This window comes from Balaenoptera physalus (assembly GCF_965194825.1).
Source record: "Balaenoptera physalus genome assembly, chromosome: 19".
Lineage (NCBI taxonomy): Eukaryota > Metazoa > Chordata > Mammalia > Artiodactyla > Balaenopteridae > Balaenoptera > Balaenoptera physalus.
In genome coordinates this window covers 59,865,909-59,889,999 of record NC_138900.1, presented here as the reverse complement: position 1 = coordinate 59,889,999, position 24,091 = coordinate 59,865,909, and the positions used below count along the sequence as shown (strand labels likewise).

The following is a 24,091-nucleotide window of genomic DNA, read 5'->3' as shown; positions in this document are numbered from 1 at the left end:
AGCAACTTCCTCAAAATCAAGACACACGTAGGATATTAGGTGAAAAGGCCTGGTTTGAAATTCTTACCTTACTAATAATTAAGTAAAAAGCTTCCAGGGACTGATGAGTAATTGAGCCTACCTACCATTTGACGTTTAACATCAGCTTATTGGTTAGAATGTTGTTATCACATTCACAGCACCCAGCTAAAAACAAGAGTTGCTGACATTTTTTTTTTTTTTGGAGTATAATTGTTTTACAATGTTGTGTTAGTTTCTGCTGTACAACAAAGTGAATCAGCTATGTGTATACATATATCCCCTCCCTCCTGGACCTGCCTCCCAACCCACCCCCCATCCCATCCATCTAGGTCATCACAGAGCACCGAACTGAGCTCCCTGTGCTGTACAGCAGGTTCTCACTGGCTATCTATTTTACACACGGTAGTGTATATATGTCTATCCTAATCTTCCAATTCATCTCACCCTCATCTTCCCCCTCACCGTGTCCACCCTTCTGTTCTCTACGTTGGTGTCTCTATTCCTGCCCTACAAATAGGTTCATGCGTACCATTTTTCTAGATTCCACGTATACCGTTACTATACGCTATTTGTTTTTCTCTTTCTGACTTACTTCATACAGGACATGGAACTAGCAATATATGATAATATGTAGCAGTATATGATAGTATGTAATAAGTGAGTAGTTTAAACAATAATGCCTTTAGATGGAGGAAATTCTTGTTAAATTTAATGACCCAAGGAGATTTAACAGAGATAGTAGGACTTAAAAAATACCACTAGTAGCAGTTGTAATAAGTAAAAGAAGTAGTAGTAACAGCTGCAACACCATCAGCAGTAATAGTGAAACAAATAGTAACTACTATTATTTAAACCTCCAGTAAGTAGCAGGCCTGAGATATTAGATATATGCCATACATATGTGTGTGTGTGTGTGTGTCTAGAGAGACAGGAAGGGAGAGAAAGAGAGATCTTATTTAATTCTTATAAAATCTATGATATAGAAGCAACCTAAATGTCCATCCACAGATGAATGGATAAAAAAGATGCAGTACATATATACAATGGAATATTACTCAGCCATAAAAAAGAATGAAATAATGGCAGTTGCAGCAACATGAATGGATTTAGAGATTATCATACTCAGTGAAGTAAGTCAGACAGAGAAAGACAAATGTCATATGATATCACTTATATGTGGAATCTAAAAAAATGATACAAATGAACTTATTTACAAAACAGAAACAGACTCACAGACAGAAAACAAACTTACGGTTACCAAATGGGAAAGAGGGGAAGGGATAAATTGGGAATTTGGGATTAATAGATGTACACTACTATATATAAAACAGATAAACAACAAGGACCTACTGTATAGCACAGGGAACTATGTTCAATATCTTGTAATATTGAATACAATATTATTCCATTATTATAATTATTCCATTATTATATTCAATTATTTCATTGTTGAATATAATGGAAAAAAATCTGAAAAAGAATATATATATGTATGTGTGTGTGTGTAACTGAATCACTCACTGAAACATTGTAAATCAACTATATACTTCAATTTATACAAATAGATCTATGATATATGGTTACAACTACTATTATTTTCCCCCTTTTAATAATGGGGAAATGGAAGCATGATGAGATTAAGGGTGTTGCCAAAGGTTACACAGCTAGTAAGTAGCAAGACAGAATTTGAATCCCTTTTCATGCAATACCAAAGCCCATGCTCTTTCTTCTGGATGCTATTGCCTTGACACATGCCAGAGTTTTTGAAACTTGGAGGAAAGGGAAAGCTTCTGGCAACTCAGCAAAGGCGATTATGAACGAACCAAAACCATGCTTGGTAAATACATCTATCTGGCTGGAGTGGACTTTGAGTGTCGGGGAGAAAAGTAAAGCAGGGTAGGAAAGGTTGATGGGGTCATGGGAGATCTCACTTATCAGAGGATGGGCTCTAGACTCTATCCTCTTGGCAACATGGAGCCCCTGACCCATTCAGAGCAGCAGCATAATTTGTTAAGAATTATTTGTTGGAGTGGAATATTGGAAAGGATGGAGGTGGGGAGGCCAGCCAGAATGCTGTTGCAATAACTTTGCTGAGGAGTCCCAGAAAGACTTGGCTGGTTATCCCAACATGAAGAAACGCGTGTATTTGCCCAAGTCATTGTTATCAGCTCCTCACCAAGCCATAACGTCCTGACCTCCGTCTTCAGCATCCTTTAATACCTTCGGCCCACCCTTGCTCATGACACTTTAGACCACTGATCTTTCAGTCATTCACATTGGCTCCACTCTTGCCCAACTCAAGAGCGTCACACATGTGCTACTTTTGTTACTGGAAAATCCTCTCTGTGTTCTTCAGAGGACCGACTCTGATCCATCTTACACAACCTTCCAGCCTCCACATCAGCCCTCCTTCCTTCTGGGAAATTTCCCTGGTCCTCCTGCATGCCTGGCTGGCATCCTTCTGTGTATCCCCATAATGCTGTGACTTTTTACATTCACCTCACTTATCATCATTTTATTAATTAATTCAATAAGTATGCAGTGACTTGATTCACATCTCTCACCCCCTCTCTAAACTGAAGCTCCATGATGTCAGGGATGGGGCCTCTCTCTTTTATGAGCATCTCCTTATCCGTGCTGAGCACAGTACCTGGCCCACGATCAGCACAAATAAATATTTCTTGAATGAATATGGGGGAGGATTCAGGATGTTCAGCCTGGAAGTGTGGGGTGGGATGAAGTGGGTTTTCATGAGGATGAGTAAAAAGAAGAAGGGAGTTGAGGGTTGGAACATAGGCTTTTACTCCACAGCTGGCTATGACCAGCTGCCAGTCTCAGCAACAGGAGGTAGAGACTCAGTGAGTAGCAATTAACCGACCCACTAAACTAAACCAACTGCAAGAAAGGGAGGCAGCAACACCCAGGGCGTGTGGCTCGCACAGGACACCTCTGACCACAACTGCAGCTGTGTTCCTGTGCTTGGGTCCCTTGCCCATGTTGACTGAGATGGCCATCCTTGTCAAAAATTCCATCTTTGTGTGGTAGGCATAGTCAGGTATAGGTTAAAAATGATGTGAAACAGCCAGATTATCTCTGCCCCAATGTCCAAATGAAAAAACACTTTCAAATCCGATGGAGAAGAACATTTCTTCAATTCTTGCATGACAGAAAAAAATCTGTCCATTGCCCTTATATTTGAGTGATAGTTTGACTGGCTAAGTGTCACGTTTTCTTTCCCTGAGGGTGTTTTATGCATTACCCCCTGTCTTCTAGTATTAAATTATTCTTTTTGCAACTTGAGAACTATGTAAGGACATATCTCAGTATAGATTAATTTCTATCAGTTTTTCCTGGGGAGCATTATGCTCTCTTAAATTAAATCCTCAAATGTTTTTTCCTCAAACATTTATATCCTCAAATATTGGGTCTTTGCTTTAGGCATAACAATTGTGTCATGTTTAATCCCTTTTGTTTTCCAGTGCTATTTATTTTTATCTTTAACCCCTGCTAACTCTTTAAAACTGTAAAATCACATACTATTTTATTTCAGGAAAACATTCTTTTTTTTTTTTAATTTATTTTTATTTATTTATTTTTGGCTGTGTTGGGTCTTCGTTTCTGTGCGAGGGCTTTCTCTAGTTGCGGCAAGTGGGGGCTACTCTTCATCGTGGTGCGTGGGCCTCTCACTGTCGCGGCCTCTCTTGTTGCGGAGCACAGGCTCCAGACGCGCAGGCTCGGTAGTTGTGGCTCACGGGCCTAGTTGCTCCGCGGCATGTGGGATCTTCCCAGACCAGGGCTCGAACCCGTGTCCCCAGCATTGGCAGGCAGATTCCCAACCACTGTGCCACCAGGGAAGCCCCTGCTTCTGTTATTTTATCATTTGTTCCTGGAGCCTGCTTTGGTGTCACTTCATAGAGGTCATGGTTGGGTTAATCTCTTGGAACAGTCAGCCAGGTGTATGCAACTGTCACTGCCAGTTTCCCCCGAGATAACCTTCTCACTGGATCACACTGCTTGAGGACAGTCGAGCATGGGATGCAGTTGTCCTGATTTGCCACTTAGGGAATGTGGAGTTTGTAGGATTTAGAAGGAAATAATAAGCACACTGGCAGAGTCAGGCCTGTATTAGTCTCTTTACAACACCATATGTTCTAGAACCTTCCTCAAAAAATCCACCATGGCCCAGCAGCATCAGTATCGCCTGAGGGCTGCTAGAAATGCAGAATCTCAGGCCCTACCCCAGACCTGCTGAATCTAAACCTGTATTTTAACAAGATCCCTAAGTGACTTATGTGCACATTACATTTGTGAAACACTGTGAAGACCACCTGAGAAAGGTCTGCTGCCTCAGACATCATCCATTACCGTGCTGGTCTCTTAAAATGCTGGGCTTTACCTATACTCCACGAAGAATGTCTTAAGAAGACAGCTCACAACTTGAGAGAAAAAGCCCATGACTATCTTGGAAGCTCCAGAGTTGGTTAATATTTTTCAAAATGTGAGTCCTTGTCAGTTAAGATTTACTGCCTATTGGCGGGGGAGAATGGCTGTCTGAGAGAACATATGGATCAGTAATTCAAATTAAGAAGTCCAATTCTTAACACTCACACCATACCGAAATCATGGCAGGACCCAAGTTGTAATTATTACAAACTTCAGCTGTCAGAGATTCTACTCTGATTCCTGTAGCCAGCAAAAGAGAAAGATGAGAAAAACCACTCTGCTTCTCTTAAGAGGTGGTACTTCTTCGAGACATGACCAGTTGTTTGTATTATCCCTGCAGGAATCTTTCACTGTGGGCCATATCATATTTTGAAAGAGGATGTACTGGGTCTATGTTAATGAAGATGGAGACAGGGGTGGAGGGTAGACTATAAAGTCCACAAACACAACAAATTGTTTCCTGAAGACCCAAATCTATCTAACGCCATACATGTGATTTTGAGGCACTCAACGCTCTTGGGCTGCGATTTGTTGTCAGAGAGGACAGTTGATGAGAACGTAGTCTTTCAGGGCACCATGAGAAATGTGAGTTACATGGAAGGGAGAGTTTGCTCACAGCACCAGGCAGAAATCAATGAGGGGATTGTTGGCGAGTGTCTCCGCTTCGGAGGTGTCTTTATCACATAACGGATGGCCACGTGCTACAGAAGGATATTCTCTCTGGAGGCTGAAGAATGCGGTTGATGCCCTTCAGAGGCAGTTCCCAATTTTTCTGGGCTGTAGCTGTGTGACAAAGCCAAAATATTTTGGAAATAAAGAGTGTAAATCTGTGGTTTGATGTTTGCGGCACAAAATTTAAGAGTATCGATTCCACTGACTTCAATACCCCTTTCACTGGAAATAGAGAAATCTTCTGTGAAAGTAGGGTGCCCAGAGATGTCTTACAGTTCACTGCTTCCAAATCTTCAATCCAGTTTCTCTTTCTTGATTTATGCTGTATGAAGAACCCTGCTATACTATTTCCCCATCTTTGTATCATCTCACTTTTTAAAATATCTGTACTTCTCAGGTCAACATAGTTAATCATTTTAACAGACTTGGAGGTGGATACCACAATTATCCTTACTTTACAGATAAGAGAAATGAGGCTCAGAGAAGCTAAGATACTTTCCTCAGCTTCTAAGAGTCCGAATTTAAACCCAAGCCATCTAACTCCACATTCAGTACTCTTAGCCACTAACTACTTGAAGCCTCTCAGGTAACAGTATTAAGAATCAGGCACCATCCTAAGTTTTTACATAAATAAGAATAGAATACACAGAACACAGAAGTTCTAAGGAGGTACAGAGTGGAGCTGGGGTCAACTTGGAGGTAGCCCCAATATGCAGTGGCTGGAGCGCACAGTTATTCAATACGTTGTCATGGTAACAGTAAAATAGTGCACACATACCAAGCATGTGTATATGTGTGCATATACATATATATCTCATGAGGAAGGCTTTTGCCTGCAAGTAACAGAACACCTGACTCCAGAAGCTTAAACAAATAAGGATTTAGTTTTCTCCTCTTGCATAAAATCTAGTGGTAGGAAGTTTCTGGCATTAGTCTAATACGGTGGTTCTCAGCCAGGGATGATTTTGCCCCCCAGGGGGCATTTGCCATGTCTAGATACATTTTGGGTTGTGACAACTGGGAGACATTTTTTTAAACTGAAGTATAATTTATTGATAATTGAAGTGTAAATTGATTTACAATGTCGTGTTAGTTTCAGACATACAGCAAAGTGATTCATTTATGCATATATAAACATATATCCTTTTTCAGATGCTTTTCCCTTATAGGTTATTACAAAATATTGAGTATAGTTCACTGTGCTGTACAGTAGGTCCCTGGGAGACACATTTTTGATGGTCACTGTATGCTACTGGCACATCTCGTGGGTAAAGGCCAGAGATGCTGCTCAATTTTCGACAGTGAACAGGACAGCCCCCTACAACATGGAGTGATCTGGCTCCAAATATCAATAGTGCTGAGGATGCAAAAGGTGGATCCAGTCGTAAATGCTATCAAGGCCCATCTGTCTGCATTTCACTTGGCCTTTGCTTCTTGGCCTCAAAGTGGCTGCTGAATGGCATCGTCATTTGAGACAGGAAGATGGGGGATAGAAGAAAAGGTGGCTGCGATAGCTGTGTCTTTTCTATTTATCAGGAAAAGAAATGCCTTCCCAGAACCCTGAGAAGACTGCCATTTCCGTGTGGCTGGCCAGATCTGTGACCCCATAAAGGCTCTGGGATAGACAGTGTCTTACATGGGACAGGGTACCCCACACATCCTAGGGTCTGGTAACAAAGGAGAGTACTGGGCAACCCCCAATTAGTATGTGCCATATCAGAGTGATATTTTGAGCTGGTATTCCTTATAAATGCAAATAGTTCTGTTCAATCAATCCTGTAGAGGCCATAAACGTGCAGTGACTGCACCCTCTTCATCGGTGTTAAACCAAGCAGCATCCTTAGTCTCCCGGTGCCTCTATTTAAAGGGCTAGCCCCATCTCCCACAAGCAAATGTTTTTAAAGCTGCTTTTTCCATCGATAAATCGTCTGAGCAGAGACAGATTGAATTATTTATCTGGACTCTGAAAATCAGTATGGGCTATTCTCAATGCGGCTGTGGTCCAACTTTAGAAAATGTATTTGTGGAGCCATAAATAACAGTATTAATCCCAAACTCCTTTTCTTGCTGTGTGATTCATTCATTCAACAGACATGTAGAGGGCTCTGATTATGAGTGCTTGGCTAAGTATAACACTACAGGCATGGTAAAATTTCCAGAGTATGAGCTCCCCAAGGGAAAGAATCATGTCATTCTTTTTATTTATTTTTTTTTAATTTTTAAATTTATTTATCTATTTTTGGCTGTGTTGGGTCTTTGTTGCTGCACACGGGCTTTCTCTAGTTGCGGAGAGCGGGGGCTACTCTTCGTTGCTGTGCGTGGGCTTCTCATTGAGGTGGCTTCTCTTGTTGTGGAGCACAGGCTCTAGGTGCATGGGCTTCAGTAGTTGTGGCTCACGGGCTCAGTAGTTGTGGCTCGCAGGCTCTAGAGCGCAGGCTCAGTAGTTGTGGTGCACAGGCTTAGTTGCTCCGCGGCATGTGGGATCTTCCCAGACCAGGGCTCGAACCCGTGTCCCCTGCATTGGCAGGCGGATTCTTAACCACTGCACCACCAGGGAAGTCCCAGAATCATGTCATTCTTGACCATCATGATATTTGTAGAGCCTAGCTCACTGAATGGCTTGTGAATTTCAGTGTGTTTATTAAAGGCATGTAGTGTTATCTTCATGGGGATTATATTCCAGTTAGCAGTGGTAGAGGTTATGGAAACTAAGCAGGCAATTATGGTGTATTGCACAGAAGTGTCAGAGCCTCAGGATGGTCCTTGATCCAGCTTTGGGGGACTCAGGGAAGATTTCCAGAAGGGAAGACTATCTAAGCTGAAACCTGAAAGATGAAGAGGGGTAAACATCAGCGGACCTGTGTTGCACCCCCTACATACCCACTCACCCCAGAGCACCTCCTCCCTTGTCTGTAGGCTATTAGGGGAACACATGTATAATTCTTCTATTAAGAAGGTCAACAACTTAATATAAGATGTTTAAGTTTCCTCTAACAATTTGTAAGTTCAATATTTCTGGCTTGAGCAAACAAGATGTCTTTTCTTCTTGGGCCCTCACCACATACCAGAGACAGAGGGGAAGAGAAAAGTAATACTGGACACTCTGGGTGCCCTTGACTGTTTTGCAGAGGCTGCCTCTGTGGGTTGATCGGGGCGTTTCTGGATGCCAGCAAATGTGTTTCCGTTTCATTTCCTTCCCCCGCTCCCACCTCAGCCTTCGCAGCCTCCACGTTCTGGCACATGGCTGACCAAGAAGCGGTAGCCTTCTACTTGCTCAACAGCCAAAGGTGGGAGACACCCCAGCCTCCTCACACATAACATCCTCCTGGGGACGCTTCTATGACGTCCTGGGTTGGGCCCGCCTCTCTGATGCTTCCGTGTAGGAAGGAGTCCTAATTCTCTCCAGATTTAGGAGGAACGTGCCCGGGGTGAGGAAGACTCCGTCGCCAGGGATGGACTCACTGAGGGAATGACTCATGACTCAACTCCAGATCTGTCTCATCCGCAAAGGCTTTGTTGGCCGTTAGGGCTAGAACATATTGCTTGCTCTCACCACGTCTGTCTAGACTGCCAAAAGTGCGCTTATGAGAACGTGCCACCCTTACTTTTAAACTGTCCATCGCTTTCTATTATTTGGGGCACCCTTTCTTTCATGCATCCATTCGACTGACATTCATTGAGCCCCTACGATGTGCTTGGTGAACACAATGGTCCACAAGCCGGACACAGCAGTCCCTGTCCTAATGAGTATCACACGCGGGAAGGGAAGACAGTCAATGAAATACCCAATTGTGATAAAGTGCAGGAGAGACAGGGCACGTGCTTGGGTGACAATGTGTGATGGAGACACCTAGCGAGGCTCCAGAACGTGTAGCAAATCAGGGCGGGCCCCCAGGAAGTAACGGGTAGGCTGAGGACAGAAAAATAACTACACAGACCGTGTCTCATTTGTCTTGTGTCTCTAGAGCCGGGTGGGATGCCTGGAACAAAAAGATGTGTGGTAACGGGAATGAATGAATGGCTTCTGCTGCTGTGGTATCTTCCGGGTCCTTCTGCTTCTCTCCATCCCATTGGCTTGCTGCTTGCACCTTCCCTGTTCTCCTCTCCCCTCCCACGGCAGCCTCCATAGGTCCCCTCACCTCCCCTGGTCTACTGTGCACACTCCCTACTCTCTGCCCTGATGATAGTCTTAAGTCACAAATAGGATTGCGTGGCTTCCCTACACAAATCCTCCCCGGCTTCCCCTTGGCTCACCAGATAGAGCGCAGCTTTCTTCCCTGTTGAGCCCTCTATTTCCATAACATAGGTCTTCACGTGGATGGCAGGATTTGACACCCTCTTTCTATCTCTTGTACCTTTGAACCTGCTGTCCTCTTTGCCCCAATACCCTTTCCATTTTTCCTCACCTGCTGGGCACCCTGGTGTGCTTGCAGAGCCCTAGTAGAACTCCATCTTGCTGATGCTTTTCCCAACTCACCTAGGTAGGCTCGCTTACAATTGTATCATGAATGTTGATGAGCCTCACTTCCCCAGTGGACTGTGGGAGGCTTCCTCAAGCATGGGGATGTTATTTTATTAATCTCTGTCTTCCCTAGCACTGTGTCTGAGATACAGTAGGGACTCAAAAAGAAAAAAAAAAGTTTCTAAAAGGAATAGGACATTTTCACAGCCTTCTAGAAATATTCACTGTAAGACACAAAATTAATAGGCACTTTTTTTTTCTAAAAAGGATAGCTACCATTACAGGCAAATCTTACAGTTGTTTTTTAAATATTTTTTTATGGGCAGCAGCAGAACGACTGCATTTGGCTCTCGTTTATACTGTAAATACTTGACTTCAAAATGAAGAATCAGCTTAGCAATGTCGGTGCCAGGGTCTCTTGCCTAGAGAAGAACTTCCAGGGACCTTTGAGGAACACCAACACACATGGACACATTTTAAGAGCAGCTTATAGACCTTCTTTTCCAGAAAAGCATCTGGAGTAGGCAGTTCTTGCCAAAGGCTTTATTCTCCAACCGTCTGCTGGAAACATGAAGTGGGAACAAATCAGATTTTCTTTTTGAGAAGAGGGCTGTACATCAATGGAAATAAGGGAGCCCCCTCCACCCTTGCTGGATGAGTTTGACTCCACAGCCCCAGAGCAAAGATCACCTGCAAACCCTCCAATGAATTGGGGTGTTTTCTTAGTTGGTCATCAAGAAATGAAAAGTATGTATAGCACTGTGCTTAGTATCACTGTGATCGCTTTACAAAGTTGATTTATCGTTGCCACTTGTACCTTCCATAGCAGAGTGCTTACTGCTGAGCCAAAAGCTCTAATGAACTTAAACTTTACAGTAGCTACAGGATATTAAGCAGTGTCATCTCAGAAGACACCACCCCATTCATCAAGTTAATTCGTTCTAGGTTTCCATGAACACTATGTTCTGGGGTTAGCGGATCTTTTGAAGCCTGGGGTGACTCAACAAAAATATCTTTGATAATTTATGTAATTGACCAGGCACGACACATTATTTGCCCAAAGTTCCCAACAAGGCGGTGAAGAAGCTGTTGCTTTGTTTCTGATTTCAAACCCACTGTGGCCTCATCAAAGTATTATTTGTAAACAGGATTGCTGCCTGTTTCAAACTGTGATTCAAAGGGTTTTCACAACACCTTGCAGTGAAATTGGAAAGAAAGAAGTGAGGCTTATTTGATGTTAAGGAGTAAAAATTTTACCTTATTGTCTTGTCTCCCCTCCCAGAGACACAAACACTTAAAGAGAATTTTGAACCCCGGCGTGATCATTTCCATCCAACTCCAAGAATTCACCCAGTCCAGTTCTGCTGGCCATAATGTTAATAATACATCTTATAAAAGTTGCAGGCATGAATTATTTGCAACACAAGTTTGCTGGTGATAGCATGCATCATGCATTAGTTCTTGAAGCTGAATTATGCAGGGCCTATGCAGCGTGGGTCGATAGAATTTGGATTTCTCCGAATCTTTTTCCCTTTGCTCTCTCACCAAGAATACAGTCCTTCTGAGAGGTGAGTTCCTCGGTGTCAGCAGGCGAGCCCAGTTACCTCGCTGGATGCACAAGAAACAGGGATGCTTCCGCATTTCAGGATTATGCCCTCTGCATCCAGACAACAGTTAGTAAGTAATTGATGAGAATCTGTCTTGCAGGCACATTGCTAGAACGTGCGCTCCACTTGCTGCATGGGCAGGAAAAGTTCAAGTGGAAAAGAGAACGTGAGATAGCAAACCAAAGCAAATCGAAAGCGGACCAGGGTAGTAAAGTGGAGAGGGTTCACCTTGTAAGGCACATCTGGAGCTCCCGCACAAATGACCAGGTCTTTCAAGCCCCTTGCCTTTCACCTATTCTTTTCTCCCCTCTCGCTTCATCTCTGCATCATCTGACTCTTGATCTACCTTAATGGACCATTCTCCCAGTTTCTCGTTAGATTTTTTCCACTGCTAAATGCTTAGCATAATGCCTGCTAAATAGTAAGCACTCAGAAAATACCTATTGAATGACCTGAATATGTGTGTGGCATGATACCATGTGTGTCCCCACTTCTGCGTGTGCTGATCCTGTCCCCCTGTCCCCAGAGAGGATTGAATTGGTTCAGTCAGGCAGTGTTGTCTTTTCTGGCCAGAGCTCTCACACCAGGCTACCCCACAGGCCACCTTTGGGTGTGGGGCCCCTTCTTTGCTTATCTAATCATCTCTGGCCTGATGGGTGAGGATCATTCATCAAATGACAACTTCTGTGTAAGGACTGACCTTGGGTGATGATGTACGGGCATAGCAAGCATTCAGGTGTTCTGAACACCTCATTAGCACTCCAATAAATATGTCCTAATCAACTGTTTTGTGCTCAGCACCATGCTAGTTTTTACAGATATCGATAGATTAGAATGAGTGGTTGAAAGATGTCTCCTAGGCAAGAAGAAGGATTAGAAAGGAACACAGGGAAACTTTTGGGGGTGACGGATAGTGTCTTGATTGTGGTCGAGGTTTCAGAGGTGTACACAGATGTCACAACATCGAATTGTGCACTATAAATATATGCAGTTTATTGTACACCAATTATATCTTGATAAAGCTATTAAAAATTAAGTAAAAAGATGTCCTCCAAAATGATGAGGCTGTTGTTTCCAAGGCTTGGCCATTTGTTGGCATCTCTAGTTGGGACAGGTGTTTTTACCCCTCTCCCACTCCACAGTGTTTGTCTGAACATGAGAGGAGAAAGATCTTGGTCTGAAGTAATTATAACTGGCTCAGAAGGATGGGCCAAATCAAACAGATGCTATTTGATTTAATGGAGAACAATGTGAAACTCCTTTGTGACTCAAAAGCTAATGACACAAGTATGGGATTAGGAAGAAACAGCTTCCCAGAAAAATACGTGAAAAAGATGGAGCAAATATAACAGTGCCCAGCAAATTTAACAGTGCATTGTGATTGCCAAAAAGTAAAAAAAGTAAAATTTTAGGATGCATTATCTAGAAGAAGGAAGGAGATCGTTTTGTTCTCCTTCTGAGTTCTTTACTTAGCTGGAATGTTGCATTTGTTTCCGGTGAATCACACTTCCATAGGGACATTTGGGTGGGATTTTTGGAGGACGCAAACCAGGATGGTAAAAAGATTTAAGATGATGTAGCATGAGGAATAGCAGAAGGAGCTAAGAATGTCTAACCCAAAGAGTACCTTCAATGATTTGCCAACTACGGGGGAATAAAACTTGGCAGGTTCCAGGCATTCTGCAAAACATACATCACATGCTAAGCTTAAATCTTTAAGTCTGCAGAGAGGGGATGTGGGCTTGCCAGGGTCACCAAATTTTTCGACTCTCCACCTTCTAGGGACGTGGTGGAACTGCACTTTAAAATTGGGCATAGCCATGTTATGTTCTTTAGCCAGTGACGAGTGGGTGCAAATGATACATATAAGTTCTGGGGGAAGCACATATCAATATAAGACCCATCAGCAGGATCACTGAGTGAAGACAGCATAGGTCAGACCCTGCCCCTAGCCAGAGCCACAGTGAACATGAGCAAAAATGGAAACTTAGTTATTTAAAGCTAGTGAGATTTTTGGAGCCGTTTGTTACTGAAGCAAGACAAAGTACACCCTGACTGATACAGACCGTCGTTAGTATCTTCCCATTTCAAATAAAGAAATAATTTGCCTAATATCCTACATCCAGTCAGTGATGGAGCTGTGATGTGAATTCTGATAAGGCTGCCTCCAAATCACATGCACTTCATCACCCTGATACCCAGAGGGGTTAAATCTAATGTGTAATATTTGAGCAGAAGAAAGAGTAAAACTGAAACTTAGAAGAGACCTCATTTTCAGCTCAGCATAAGAGATCGCAACCACAGTTATCTGACAATAGAAGGGGCTGTTTGGGAGGTTTTTAATCTCCCCATCTCTGAAAGCGTTGAAGCAGAAGCTTATCAACTGCCTTTCTAGGATGTGGTGGTGAAAATTCAAGCACTGAGAAGATGTTTGAGCTAGAAGACTTGTTATTTTCCTTCCAGCCCTAAGATCCTAGGAGACTGTACCTTCTAAGAGGTAGATATACCCAGAGGGCATTTCATAAACACGAGCTGACTGTAATAAAACATTCTCAGCCAGAGAGGGGAAAAGCTAGTTCCTTTTCAGCATCCAGGTAACTGGTAAATTAAATCAGTGCCGATAGCCCATACACCCTACAGAAGTTGAGAGGACCTAGCTGAGTCTTCCAATATTAATTGCAGGAAATTTGTCTGCTTTAAGTGCTAATGCTGCCTAGAGCCTGGGGTCAATCTTTATTCTCTAAGATCCCCCCATAGCAGAATCCATTTTTATCTTTCTCTTTTGTCCATGACCCACCCCACCCCCATCCCTACCCAAACCCAGGCTAATAAACGCTGGTGTTTTGTTGTGACCAGAGATTCTCTCTGCATTTTAAATTCCACCTTCCTTTAGTGAGATACTAAGACCCAAGCTCCCCCAGCCTGAACATCTCAGCCACATAAATCATAGAGCAAGGAGATTTTTATGCAAAATAAAGCACTTTCCATGCTTTTCCCCTTGCAATGATTACATGATTTTCCCCTGAAACTGAACAATATGTGTTTCAGAAATAGATCCCTCTCTCTGTAAGCAAACCTTGGAAATGGATTATTTGTTTGGTTTGCATTTTGTTTTTCAGTGTCACAGCTACCAGAAGCCACTTCTCACAGGCCCACGGCAAGGGGGTTGGGGAGTGGAAGGGCTGAGAGTCACAGAGACCGTCCTTTTCACTGCTGGGACTCGCTCTCTCCCAGTGGCGCATTGCTTCTTAGAACTTAGATCACGAGATGCTCAGAAAGCCTTGAAAAGAGTCGATTCCTAATCCCAGAGGGGTGGTTCTCAAATTATCAGTGAAGAAGGAAAAAAAAAAAAAAAAAGAACAGTAGAAAAAGAAAAAAAAAAGATGTGTTTTAACATGTGAAATTCATAGCCTTTCTAAGCAGATATTTATTTTTAGTAACCTCATGTCACTTCTGAAAAAAACAGAGAAAGTTCAATATTTGAGAGAAGTTACCATTCTCTGCTGAAGGTACCGAACAGTGGGAAGTTAGCGCATTCTTTACGGGGTGATGCCACATTAGATACACAGTCAACTGGAAAAAAAAAAAAAAAAAGACACCAGCCATCCCTTTGCAAGAAAGGGCACGTTTAATACCAAGGTTGTGAGTGATCCATACTGAAATGCTTCCGAAAGGTATTTATTCCCCATTTCACAGAGAACCCCTGCAGTTCAGAACGCCACCCACCATAGAGATGGGGCTGGAGTTGGGGTCCCCTGGCTCTAACTTGTCATGTCCGCTGGCCACGTGAGAGCCAGGGCTCCCTGCCCAGCTTGTCTAAAGAGACCAAGTCATTTGATTCCCAGGACAAAGGGGCCTCATCAGAGTGGACACAGCCCAGCAGGGAAATCCTGACATCACACAAAGCAGAGACAACCTCATTATTCTGGAATGTGGGGATGGGGAGCTAAAGGGAGTGCAGAGTTGAAATGTGCCTTTGTACTTTACCTAAATCTGAACGAGGCCCATGAGTTTTCATGCATCACTGAGACTACAGTAAATAATTTCCGCACCCTGCAGCATTTGATGTGAATGATGGATTTGTCCACTTCAAATTAGCCTCCAGTCTCTTAGGGAGGTAATATAGCCTAGTGGCTTCAGAACGGGGGCTGTGGTGTCAGCCTGTCTAAGCTTGGATTTTCCTTCTCCTACTTGTTACCTGTAAGATACTTTGCACAAGTACTTCTCTGAACCTCTGTTAACTCATCTGTAAAATGGGATCAGAACAAACTGTTGTCAAGGTGTGTACAGTTCCTGGCATAGAGTAAGTAATGTTATACTCATTGTGATCACACTACCATCATCATCATAAGGAAAGATTTCCTAAATATTTCAACTGGACACCCTATGTTACTGTAGTGACATTTCCATGAAAATCCATGCTCATTTCAAAAGTGCAAAGATCCCAGACATTGTAATAAAAAAATGTCTGGTGTTGAAAGCCCGAGTTCTCTACATTCAAATGCGTGTGTGTGCACGTGTGCGTGCACGCGCACGATTGCTTTTGTGTTGAAACTGACTTGAGTCTCAGTTTTCACATTAACGAAATGTTCATTACAATGCCTAGGATCAGGTAGGGTGTGAAATAAACGGGGCCACCTATGTAAAGGTGAGTCCCATCCCTGACACACAGCGTGGTCCACGTGGCAGTGCTGCCACGCCTTTCCATGAATTCAGATCCCTGCCCTGTGTCTTGACAAGCGTTAGAAATTGTGGGGAGCAATTCCAGGGCAGCATAATGCTGCCTGGCTGTTCCCCATGACGGGTCCCTTGGAACAGGGACCTAACCTCAATATCTATTGTCTCCAACACCGAACTCTTCATCTGACACTGCAGTCACCTCTGACCGTAGCATCTAGGCCTCTCTCCCCTCACCTCCTGGACCGCAAGCTCATAGAAGCAGCTAAATGGTCTGCCTCTTTCTCACACTCAGCATACAGAACACAAGCAATGTGTATGCCCAGGAATCATTCATTAGGTGCTTTTTGAATGAGTGAATAATACAACATCACCTTCTCCTACCATTTAACACAGCAAGAGGTATTACATTTGTCTTTCCAGGCAGCACCTCTATGCTGGTTTTACTTGGTGCTGTGTCCCCAGGCTGAACACAGTTCCTGGCACACCCTGGATGCTTAATAAATGTCTGTTTTGTGAATGAATGAAGGAAGGAAAAAATGAATACACCATGGAGCCGCTCAATGAATATTTGATGTTTCAGGCTAAATAAAACATTTGCCATCTGATGACTTGGGTAAATTGGGGTGTATGTATCAGCTCATTAAGTCTATGGCAAAGAATCAGTCATTAAACTTGTCTCTTCATAAAATATGATTTGGGGGCTGTAATAAACCCAGAATGATGCAGGCATGAAATAAAACTTTAGTGTAGGCTTTCCGAAATAATTCCATTCATCTAAATACATTCCATCCTGATTTTAAGGGCCTTTTCTGTAAAGTCTGTTTTCTTCACTCCCCATCCCCACACCTCACCCCTCCTCAGGGACAGACCTGTCAATGCCAGCATCCCTTTTCTGTAATTTTTTTTTCAAAAAAAGCGTTACATGGCACGTGATTCACTTCATAGACACAATCCAGGCTCTATTTTATAAAGGGGAGAAAGCACAAGGGGCTCACAGAATAAATGTCAGGACATTACCAAATGTTGGCAAGGACTGAAAAGGACCTCTCGTCTAGTCTGATGATGGTGAGAATATAAAATGGTAAAGTTACTTTGGAAATCTCTTTGCAGTGTCTACTAAAATTAAGCACACACTGACCCTATCACCCAGGAATTCTATCCCTAGGAATATCACCCACTAAAAAATGGGTGCATATGTCCAAAAAAGACACACAAGAATGTTTCTACATGATTTATTCATCTTAGTCAAGAGATAGCTGTATGTTCTCCATCCAGTGGAATATGATAGAGCAGTTAAAGAGAACAAACTACTGCTACAACAGTACTGCCCATTTCCACTTAGTCTGGAAGAAACTCACAGATATTCTGTTGAGTGAAAGAAACTAGAGACAAAAGAGTACCTACTGTGTAAATCCATTTGTAGAAAGTTAAAAAAAACAAGCAAAATTAATCAGTGATGATAGCAGTATGAATAGTGGATGGGGAGGAAGGAAGCTAAACTGAGAAGCCGCACAGGAGGGCCTTCTAGAGAGCTGGAAACGCTTTATATTCTTGATCTCAATGGTGGGCACGTAGGTTACCTGCATCGTCAAATCAGACACTTAAGATTTCATGCTCTGCTGCAGCTATATTGTTTCTCATTTAAAAAACGTAATTGCAACAAATGTCAGGATTCTCTAACTGTACCAACATCTCTAGACCTTCTTTATTCATTGGTACACTCTTCTTGTTACTTCTTTTTAGATATCAGTGAATGGCTTTGAATAGATCTCCCAGGTATTATTTTAATAGTTCCATTGCTCTGATGGTTGTAACATGGACCTCTCAGGTCAGAGGACAGTCACTATAGAGCAGTGATAGCTTGAACTCAGGAACCATGTGACTCAGCTTCACATTCTGGCTTGGCTGTGGATTAGCTGTGTGACCTTGAGCACGTTATCATAACCTTCTTGAGTCTCAGTCTATTTATCTAGGAATTGGAAACAATTTCTGTATTCATAGGGATTAGAGGATATATGGGAAAGTGGCTAGCTTGGCACAGAGTAAAGTGTGACTGGTCATTCATTGTATTAGAAGTAGTGGTTGTAGTAGCGTGGAGAGTAATTGCAGAGGTACTAACGGGATAACTACAGTCACACTGGCCTGGGTACGCTGTAGCCTCGCTTGCTGCGTGTTGAGTGGAAGGCATCCCAGGGAGGGGTGTGTGAGTGCCCTAAGTGGTAATAATACTACTGTGGCCGTATCACGTCAGAATGGAAACCTCTGAGCTCGGCTTGGAAAAAGGAGAATCCAGCCTGCAAGACATTTACTCCTGGATCTGGAACACCCCATGCTTAGGGCATGACATTTATCCATGTTCCTGGTGGCACCCGAGCCCAAAGTAAAGCCAGATGTCCTATGCCCCAGTCTGAACTGCAGGCTGTGGTTCTGTGGGCAGATGGCTCTCAGAATTCTCCATAACGATCCCCTCAGTGGCCTGCCACGGGGCAGTTGTGCGATGACTGTGTAAAAAAGGAAACCAGAGGTTAAACCTTGGTGGAATCCATGTCTGGTTAGATCATTTATGTTCATAATTACCTTCCGTCACCACACTGGAGCATGTCTGCTTGTTCATAATGGGAAAAGTGATTTGCTGTGGCGTCCACACGGAGAAGGCCGTGTGACTCACGGGTTCTGGCCCAGCTCAGGGAATGCAGTGTGGCCGAGTCCCTGCTTGGGCTGATTCAGTTGGCGATGTTGCCACTCTTCCTGTCAAAGTCTCCAACACTCAGAGACAAGAAAGACCATGAACTTGATCAGGACATAAAAGATAGCTCGGTATTTTTCCCAGCAAGTCTTTTCATTGTCAACAGTGATGGAAACTGTCATTGGAGTGGCACCCACTATGTGCCGAGCACTTTATGTGTCGTGTGTCACTGTGACCTCACTCCTACTTCGTCTGTCTAGGTACAATCATCTTTATTTTAAAGATGATGAAATGGAGGGTTATAAGAATGAGGTCAAGCTTGTAAGTGACAGAGCCAGAAATCAAATTCTTTCATGTCTGCCTGGGCTTTCCCAATGGAACCTGGCAGACTATTCGAGAGTCTGGCTTTCCATTGGCTGTGACCAACCTCTATACTCCGACTCCCCTCAAGAATGACCACAGTGCTCTCCTCAAAGGACCAGTGTCTGGATCAGGCTAGTTATTCCCCCGGTTCTGTCTGCCAGCTACCAATCCCCAACCCAAGTATCACACCCATTGGGGAAGGATTGGAAGTTTAAGGTAAACCCTTGGTTTTTGCAAGGAAGTTGACCACATCAAGAGCAATCCTCAAGGAAACGTGGAGTCAGAATAACTCAGCTTTTTTCAGGTTAAATCTCACACATACTTTTATTCCTAGAAGATTCCAAGAAGAGAAGAAGAGATGGGAAACCTCATATTGGCTCCATGAAAATTCATGTACACATCCCAAGTGCCATATTGGTTGGAGATTGATGATAGAGGCCAGTAAATAAAATTAGCTACTCTTGGCTCTCATGCTTAGCACACAGGGTGTGTTCAATGAACTACAGTAGTTGTTTTTATTGTCATTCTGTCAAAGAAGAGTATTAGCTTTCATCTCCTGTAGATGAGCTGAGACACTTCCTACAAGGATTCAGCTTCTAAACAAGACTCAAACCCCCAAGAGAGTCGCACATGCCACTATTTTGCACAAAGGGGAGATTCCACCATTGCCCATGGGCTGCTGGTTCTCTTGGACCAAGCGGATGCTCACTTCGCCCATGGAATCTTGGGAGTAGTGTGTCTTCCAATCACAGAACAGAATCAAGCTCTTGATAATAGTATAGAATACCGGAAAAAAGAGACCAGCGCACAAGCATTTGCATAGGAGGAACTCACACCTCTCTTGCGATGGAATTTATTTCTGCCTGCCCGTCTGGGGCTGCCAGGAGCCACTGTGCCCGGCTGATGCAGGGGTGTTGTTCACCAGACCATCTCCAGGTGAGTCAGAAGTGCACTTACACAATTTGTTGTATAAGGTGCTGTGGTTGCCTGCAGTGGTGGCGACTGTACCTCGGGAGACACTTGGAGCAGAACAAATAGCAAGTTTGGGTGTGTTGCAGTCACATCTCCAGATTTACATCTGCTTAGAATATTTTTAGCTCCACACATTTCTTGTCACTGAAGCTGAGCGGGAGCTGTCACAGACAATCCGAGGTGGGACCAGGCTGGACTCTGTTTCCTATTTTCCAGCAGCCGAAGGCCCACACTTCAGGACTAATCTGGGTGATTCTGGAAAAGATGAAGTCGTTGCACATTTCATCCCTGGGAAGGCCTGCCATGTCTTGTAAGTCTTTCGATATTTACATAGATCAGGCTTTGAGAATAATGAACTCCCAGGAAATATGTAGTGGACACGCCTCCCTAAGTCACAGAGAAGAAAATGCTTAATGTTAGGGAAAGAACAGAGGTCATGTTTTTCAAAGCGCGCTCTGTTGGGAGCTGAAATCTGCATCCCTTCCAGGAAAAGCGGTGTCTGTTATCAAATAATGGATACATATTAGAGCCCCATCTTAGAGGTCCCCAAAGTGCATCAGCAAACAAAAAGTTCTCAAGTCCAGCACTCATGAAACCTCGGTCTCACGATTTTCCGAAGGTTTTGCTCGTGGAAAGTTTTTTTCTCAAGGAACACCTATTACCTGCAATGACTTCGAGGAAACAGTCGGCCAATGCAACAGCTTCCATTGCTGCCGAGACCTAGGAAAACATTCCCTCTCGGTTTGCAAGTCCTCAGAGATGTCTCCCAAGCAGGAGTCCTACTGAATAGATTCTAGTTGGCAGTAATTATTTCACACTGGTCAGATTTTCAGGAAAGGAGCTAAGAGGCTGCAGTAAAATCACCCTCAAAAATACGAGAAGTTTTGGACATTTTGTCATTGCCATTTGTCTTAGTCCACGAAGCGTGCTGTAACAAAAATACCACCACCTGGGTGGCTTAAACAACAAATAGTTACTTCTCACAGTTTTGGAGGCTGGGAAGTCCAAGATCAAGGCTCTAGCAGATTTAGGGGCCGGTGAGGACCTCGCTTGCTAGTTCATAGAGGGCCCTTGTTTCACTGTGTCCTCACATGGTGGAAGGGGCGAGGGAGCTCTCTAGGGTCTCTTCCTTCCTTCCTTCCTTCTTTCCTTCCTTCCTTCCTCCCTTTCTTCCTTCCTTCTTTTCTTTCTTTTTATTGAACTATAGTTGATTTATGATGTCATCTTAGTTTCAGGTGTACAGCAAAGTGATACAGTTACATATTTTATATATATATTCTTTTTCATATTCTTTTCCATTATGTAAGTTATTTCAAGATATTGAATACAGTTCCCTGTGCTATACAGTAGGACCTCGTAGTTTGCCTATTTTATATATAGTAGTTTGCATCTGCTAATTCCAAACTCCTAATTTATCCCTCCCCCACCCCTTTTCCCCTTTGGTAACCATAAGTTTGTTCTCTATGGCTGTGAGTCTGTTTCTGTTTTGTAAATAAGTTCATTTGTATCATATTTTACATTCCATATATAAGTGATATCGTATATATCTATCTTTCTCTGTCTGGCTTACTTCACATAGTATGATAATCTCTAGGTCCACCCATGTTGCTGCAAATGGCATTATTTCATTCTTTTTATGGCTGAGTAATATTCCGTTGTATATATGCACCACATCTTCTTTATCCATTCCTCTGTCGATGGACATTTAGGTTGCTTCCATGTCTTGGCTATTGTAAATAGTGCTGCTACAAACGTTGGGGTGCATGTATCTTTTCGAATTAAGAGTTTTCAGATATATGCCCCAGAGTGGGATTGCTGGATCATATGGCAACTCTATTTTTCATTTTTTAAGGAACCTCCATCCTGTTTTCCACACTGGCTGCAGCAATTTACATTCCCATCAACAATGTAGGAGGGTTCTCTGGGGTCTCTTTGATAAGGGCAATAATCCCATTCATGAAGTCTCCACCCAAATGACCTAATCACTTCCCAAAGGCCCCGCCTCCTAATACTATCACAATGGGGACTGGTTTCACATAGGAATTTTAGGGGGACATACACATTCAGTCTATAGCATCATCCAAGTTAATATCTCCGAAACTAAATCAAAACTCTAGGTTGGAGACCAACCATGACCTTAATAAAGTCCTAAGCAGGACCTGGGTTACTGACCTGGGTTCTGGAGTCATTAGAAGAAAGTCTAAATCCTGTATAACGAAGGTGTGACCTCAGGCAACTTTCTTAACTTCCTACAGCCTCACGATCTTGATCTTTAAAATGAGGACAGTAACAACAGTAGCGTCTGCCTGTGTGAATCTCATGAGGATAAAACGAGACTATGGCTGTAAACCCTGGGCCTGTTAGAAGCATTAGATAAATGCTGGATGTTAAAGCTATTTGCTCTTTCTTTTTCCTATTCTCTGGTTGTCCCATAGTGATGAGGACTGAAACACTTTAAATAATGAAACAACGATTTTATTCCAGGGCAGTGAGGGAGGAGGGACCCCAGGACGTAGAGTTGGTGGTGACAGCCCCAGAAAAGAAAGGAAAGCAGGCCAAGGGGTGGGACTTGTGCGGATGGAGAGGGAAGCCAGATGCAGCCTTGAGGCCCAACAGCCACATAAGAAAGGAAAGGACGTGATTGCCGCCAAAGCAGACTTGTCAGACACTGCCACAAAATGCCACTGAGATGAATGCTGTGAAATGCTGGGCATACCTTCAGGGAAAGGTAGAAACAGCTCTGAACTTGGGTTGCTTCATTCTTCTCTTGCAATTCTAGTTTAGAGTTTTTTTCTTTCAAAACTTTGCTACCATCTGGGCCTACAAGTTTTTCAAGGATACGCAGGTCTCTCCTTTATGTATATTACATGGGAGCTTGGTCTGCAAGCCTGAAAAAGTGGGTACTTACCACCTGCTCAGAATCTGTGCAGGCGCGTGTGGATGCGGCACCGGATGTGACAAAGTCAGAGCTTGACTTGTGTGTTAGTTTCCTCGGGCTGCCTTGACAAATGACCCCAAACTTGGTGCCCTAAAATCAGCGTGTTGGCAGGCCATGCTCTGTCTGAGGGCTCTAGGGGAGAACCCTCCCTTGCCTCTTCCAGCCTCTAGGGCTAGTGGCTTCTAGGGCCATGAGGTGGTCCCTGTGCTAAGCGTCTCCACATATTAGCTCACAGAATCCTCATGAGGATGAGTGGGGTGGGGTTAGTGCAATATTGGAAGCCCTGCTTTGCAGATGAGGAAGCGAAGGTTCAAGGATGCCGTGGCGCTTGGCCATGTTCATGGAACTAATTAGCGGTAGCATTAGCTCTTGCGTGCAGGTCCAGGTGCCTCTGACACCCATGCTCTGAAACTTTGTACAGGGTCACGGCCATGCACCACGATTCTTTGGGCCCTGTTGCAGCTCATGCAGAGACCAACATTCAGTCAACTTCCAGTTAACTGAATAAAACAAGTAAGGTTGTCCTTACCTCTACAGCATTTTCTTTACACTGCTCAAAAGCCCTCCTGCTTTTTTTTTTCCCCATACCACCTCCAGCAAATATTCCTCCTACCTTCCCCTGAGACCTGACCCAAAATTTACATTTTCCAGAACATTCTTTAATTGGGGATGAGCCCTTGGAAGTCTGTAAGAGCAGCACTATGGCAAAAAAAAAAAAGCAGGCAAACAAATATGCTGAGTGTGAAAAGTAGCCCCACAATCTGTCTGGCGCTGCTGGCCACAGGCCTTTCTTCCCTGGGTTCTTTCCCTCAGTCCTTGCTTTCTTCTTCCCTGCAAAAATCTCAGACTCCAAAGAAATTCATGCTTGCTCAGATGGAGTCTTTCCTATTAGTAGGATACTGACCTTCTCTATATTTAAGATGATTCCAGGACAATGTAAACATCCCCTACCTCCCCTTCCCATCCCACTCTTATCCTGCCTGGCCCTTCCCCAGACCTTACAAGAAGCAGGAGCCAGGGGTGCATTTGCTGCTTCTGGCCCAGCAGTCTGAGCTCGGGCCCAGGTCTCTGAGCTGCTGCAAGAGGCTGGTACCACATTCACTTCTGGGCCAAACTAAATGCACATCAGTGGCTGGAAAGTGATTCTTCTTGCAAGTGCCATGTATTGCCTTGCCTCTGGAAGGGACTTTCTACTTTATTTTTAGTTGAAAACTGACTTGTGCGCCCACCCTCTCACCATCTCCTGA

At 43.6% G+C, this 24,091-nt stretch overlaps 1 protein-coding gene across 2 annotated transcripts in view; it reads left to right on the top strand.

Annotated features, from left to right (window-relative positions):
* The window catches only part of LOC309649319 (uncharacterized protein), a 213,452-nt gene that overhangs the window by 21,537 nt on the left and 167,824 nt on the right, over positions 1–24,091 (top strand). Inside the window, exon 2 of one of the 2 annotated variants that reach the window (XM_082439251.1) lies at positions 19,269–23,357. The exons of the other annotated variant lie outside the window; for it this stretch is intronic. The gene's annotated coding sequence lies outside the window, so the exon portion shown is untranslated. The remainder of the gene's footprint in view (positions 1–19,268; positions 23,358–24,091) is intronic. 2 annotated transcript variants of the gene reach the window in all.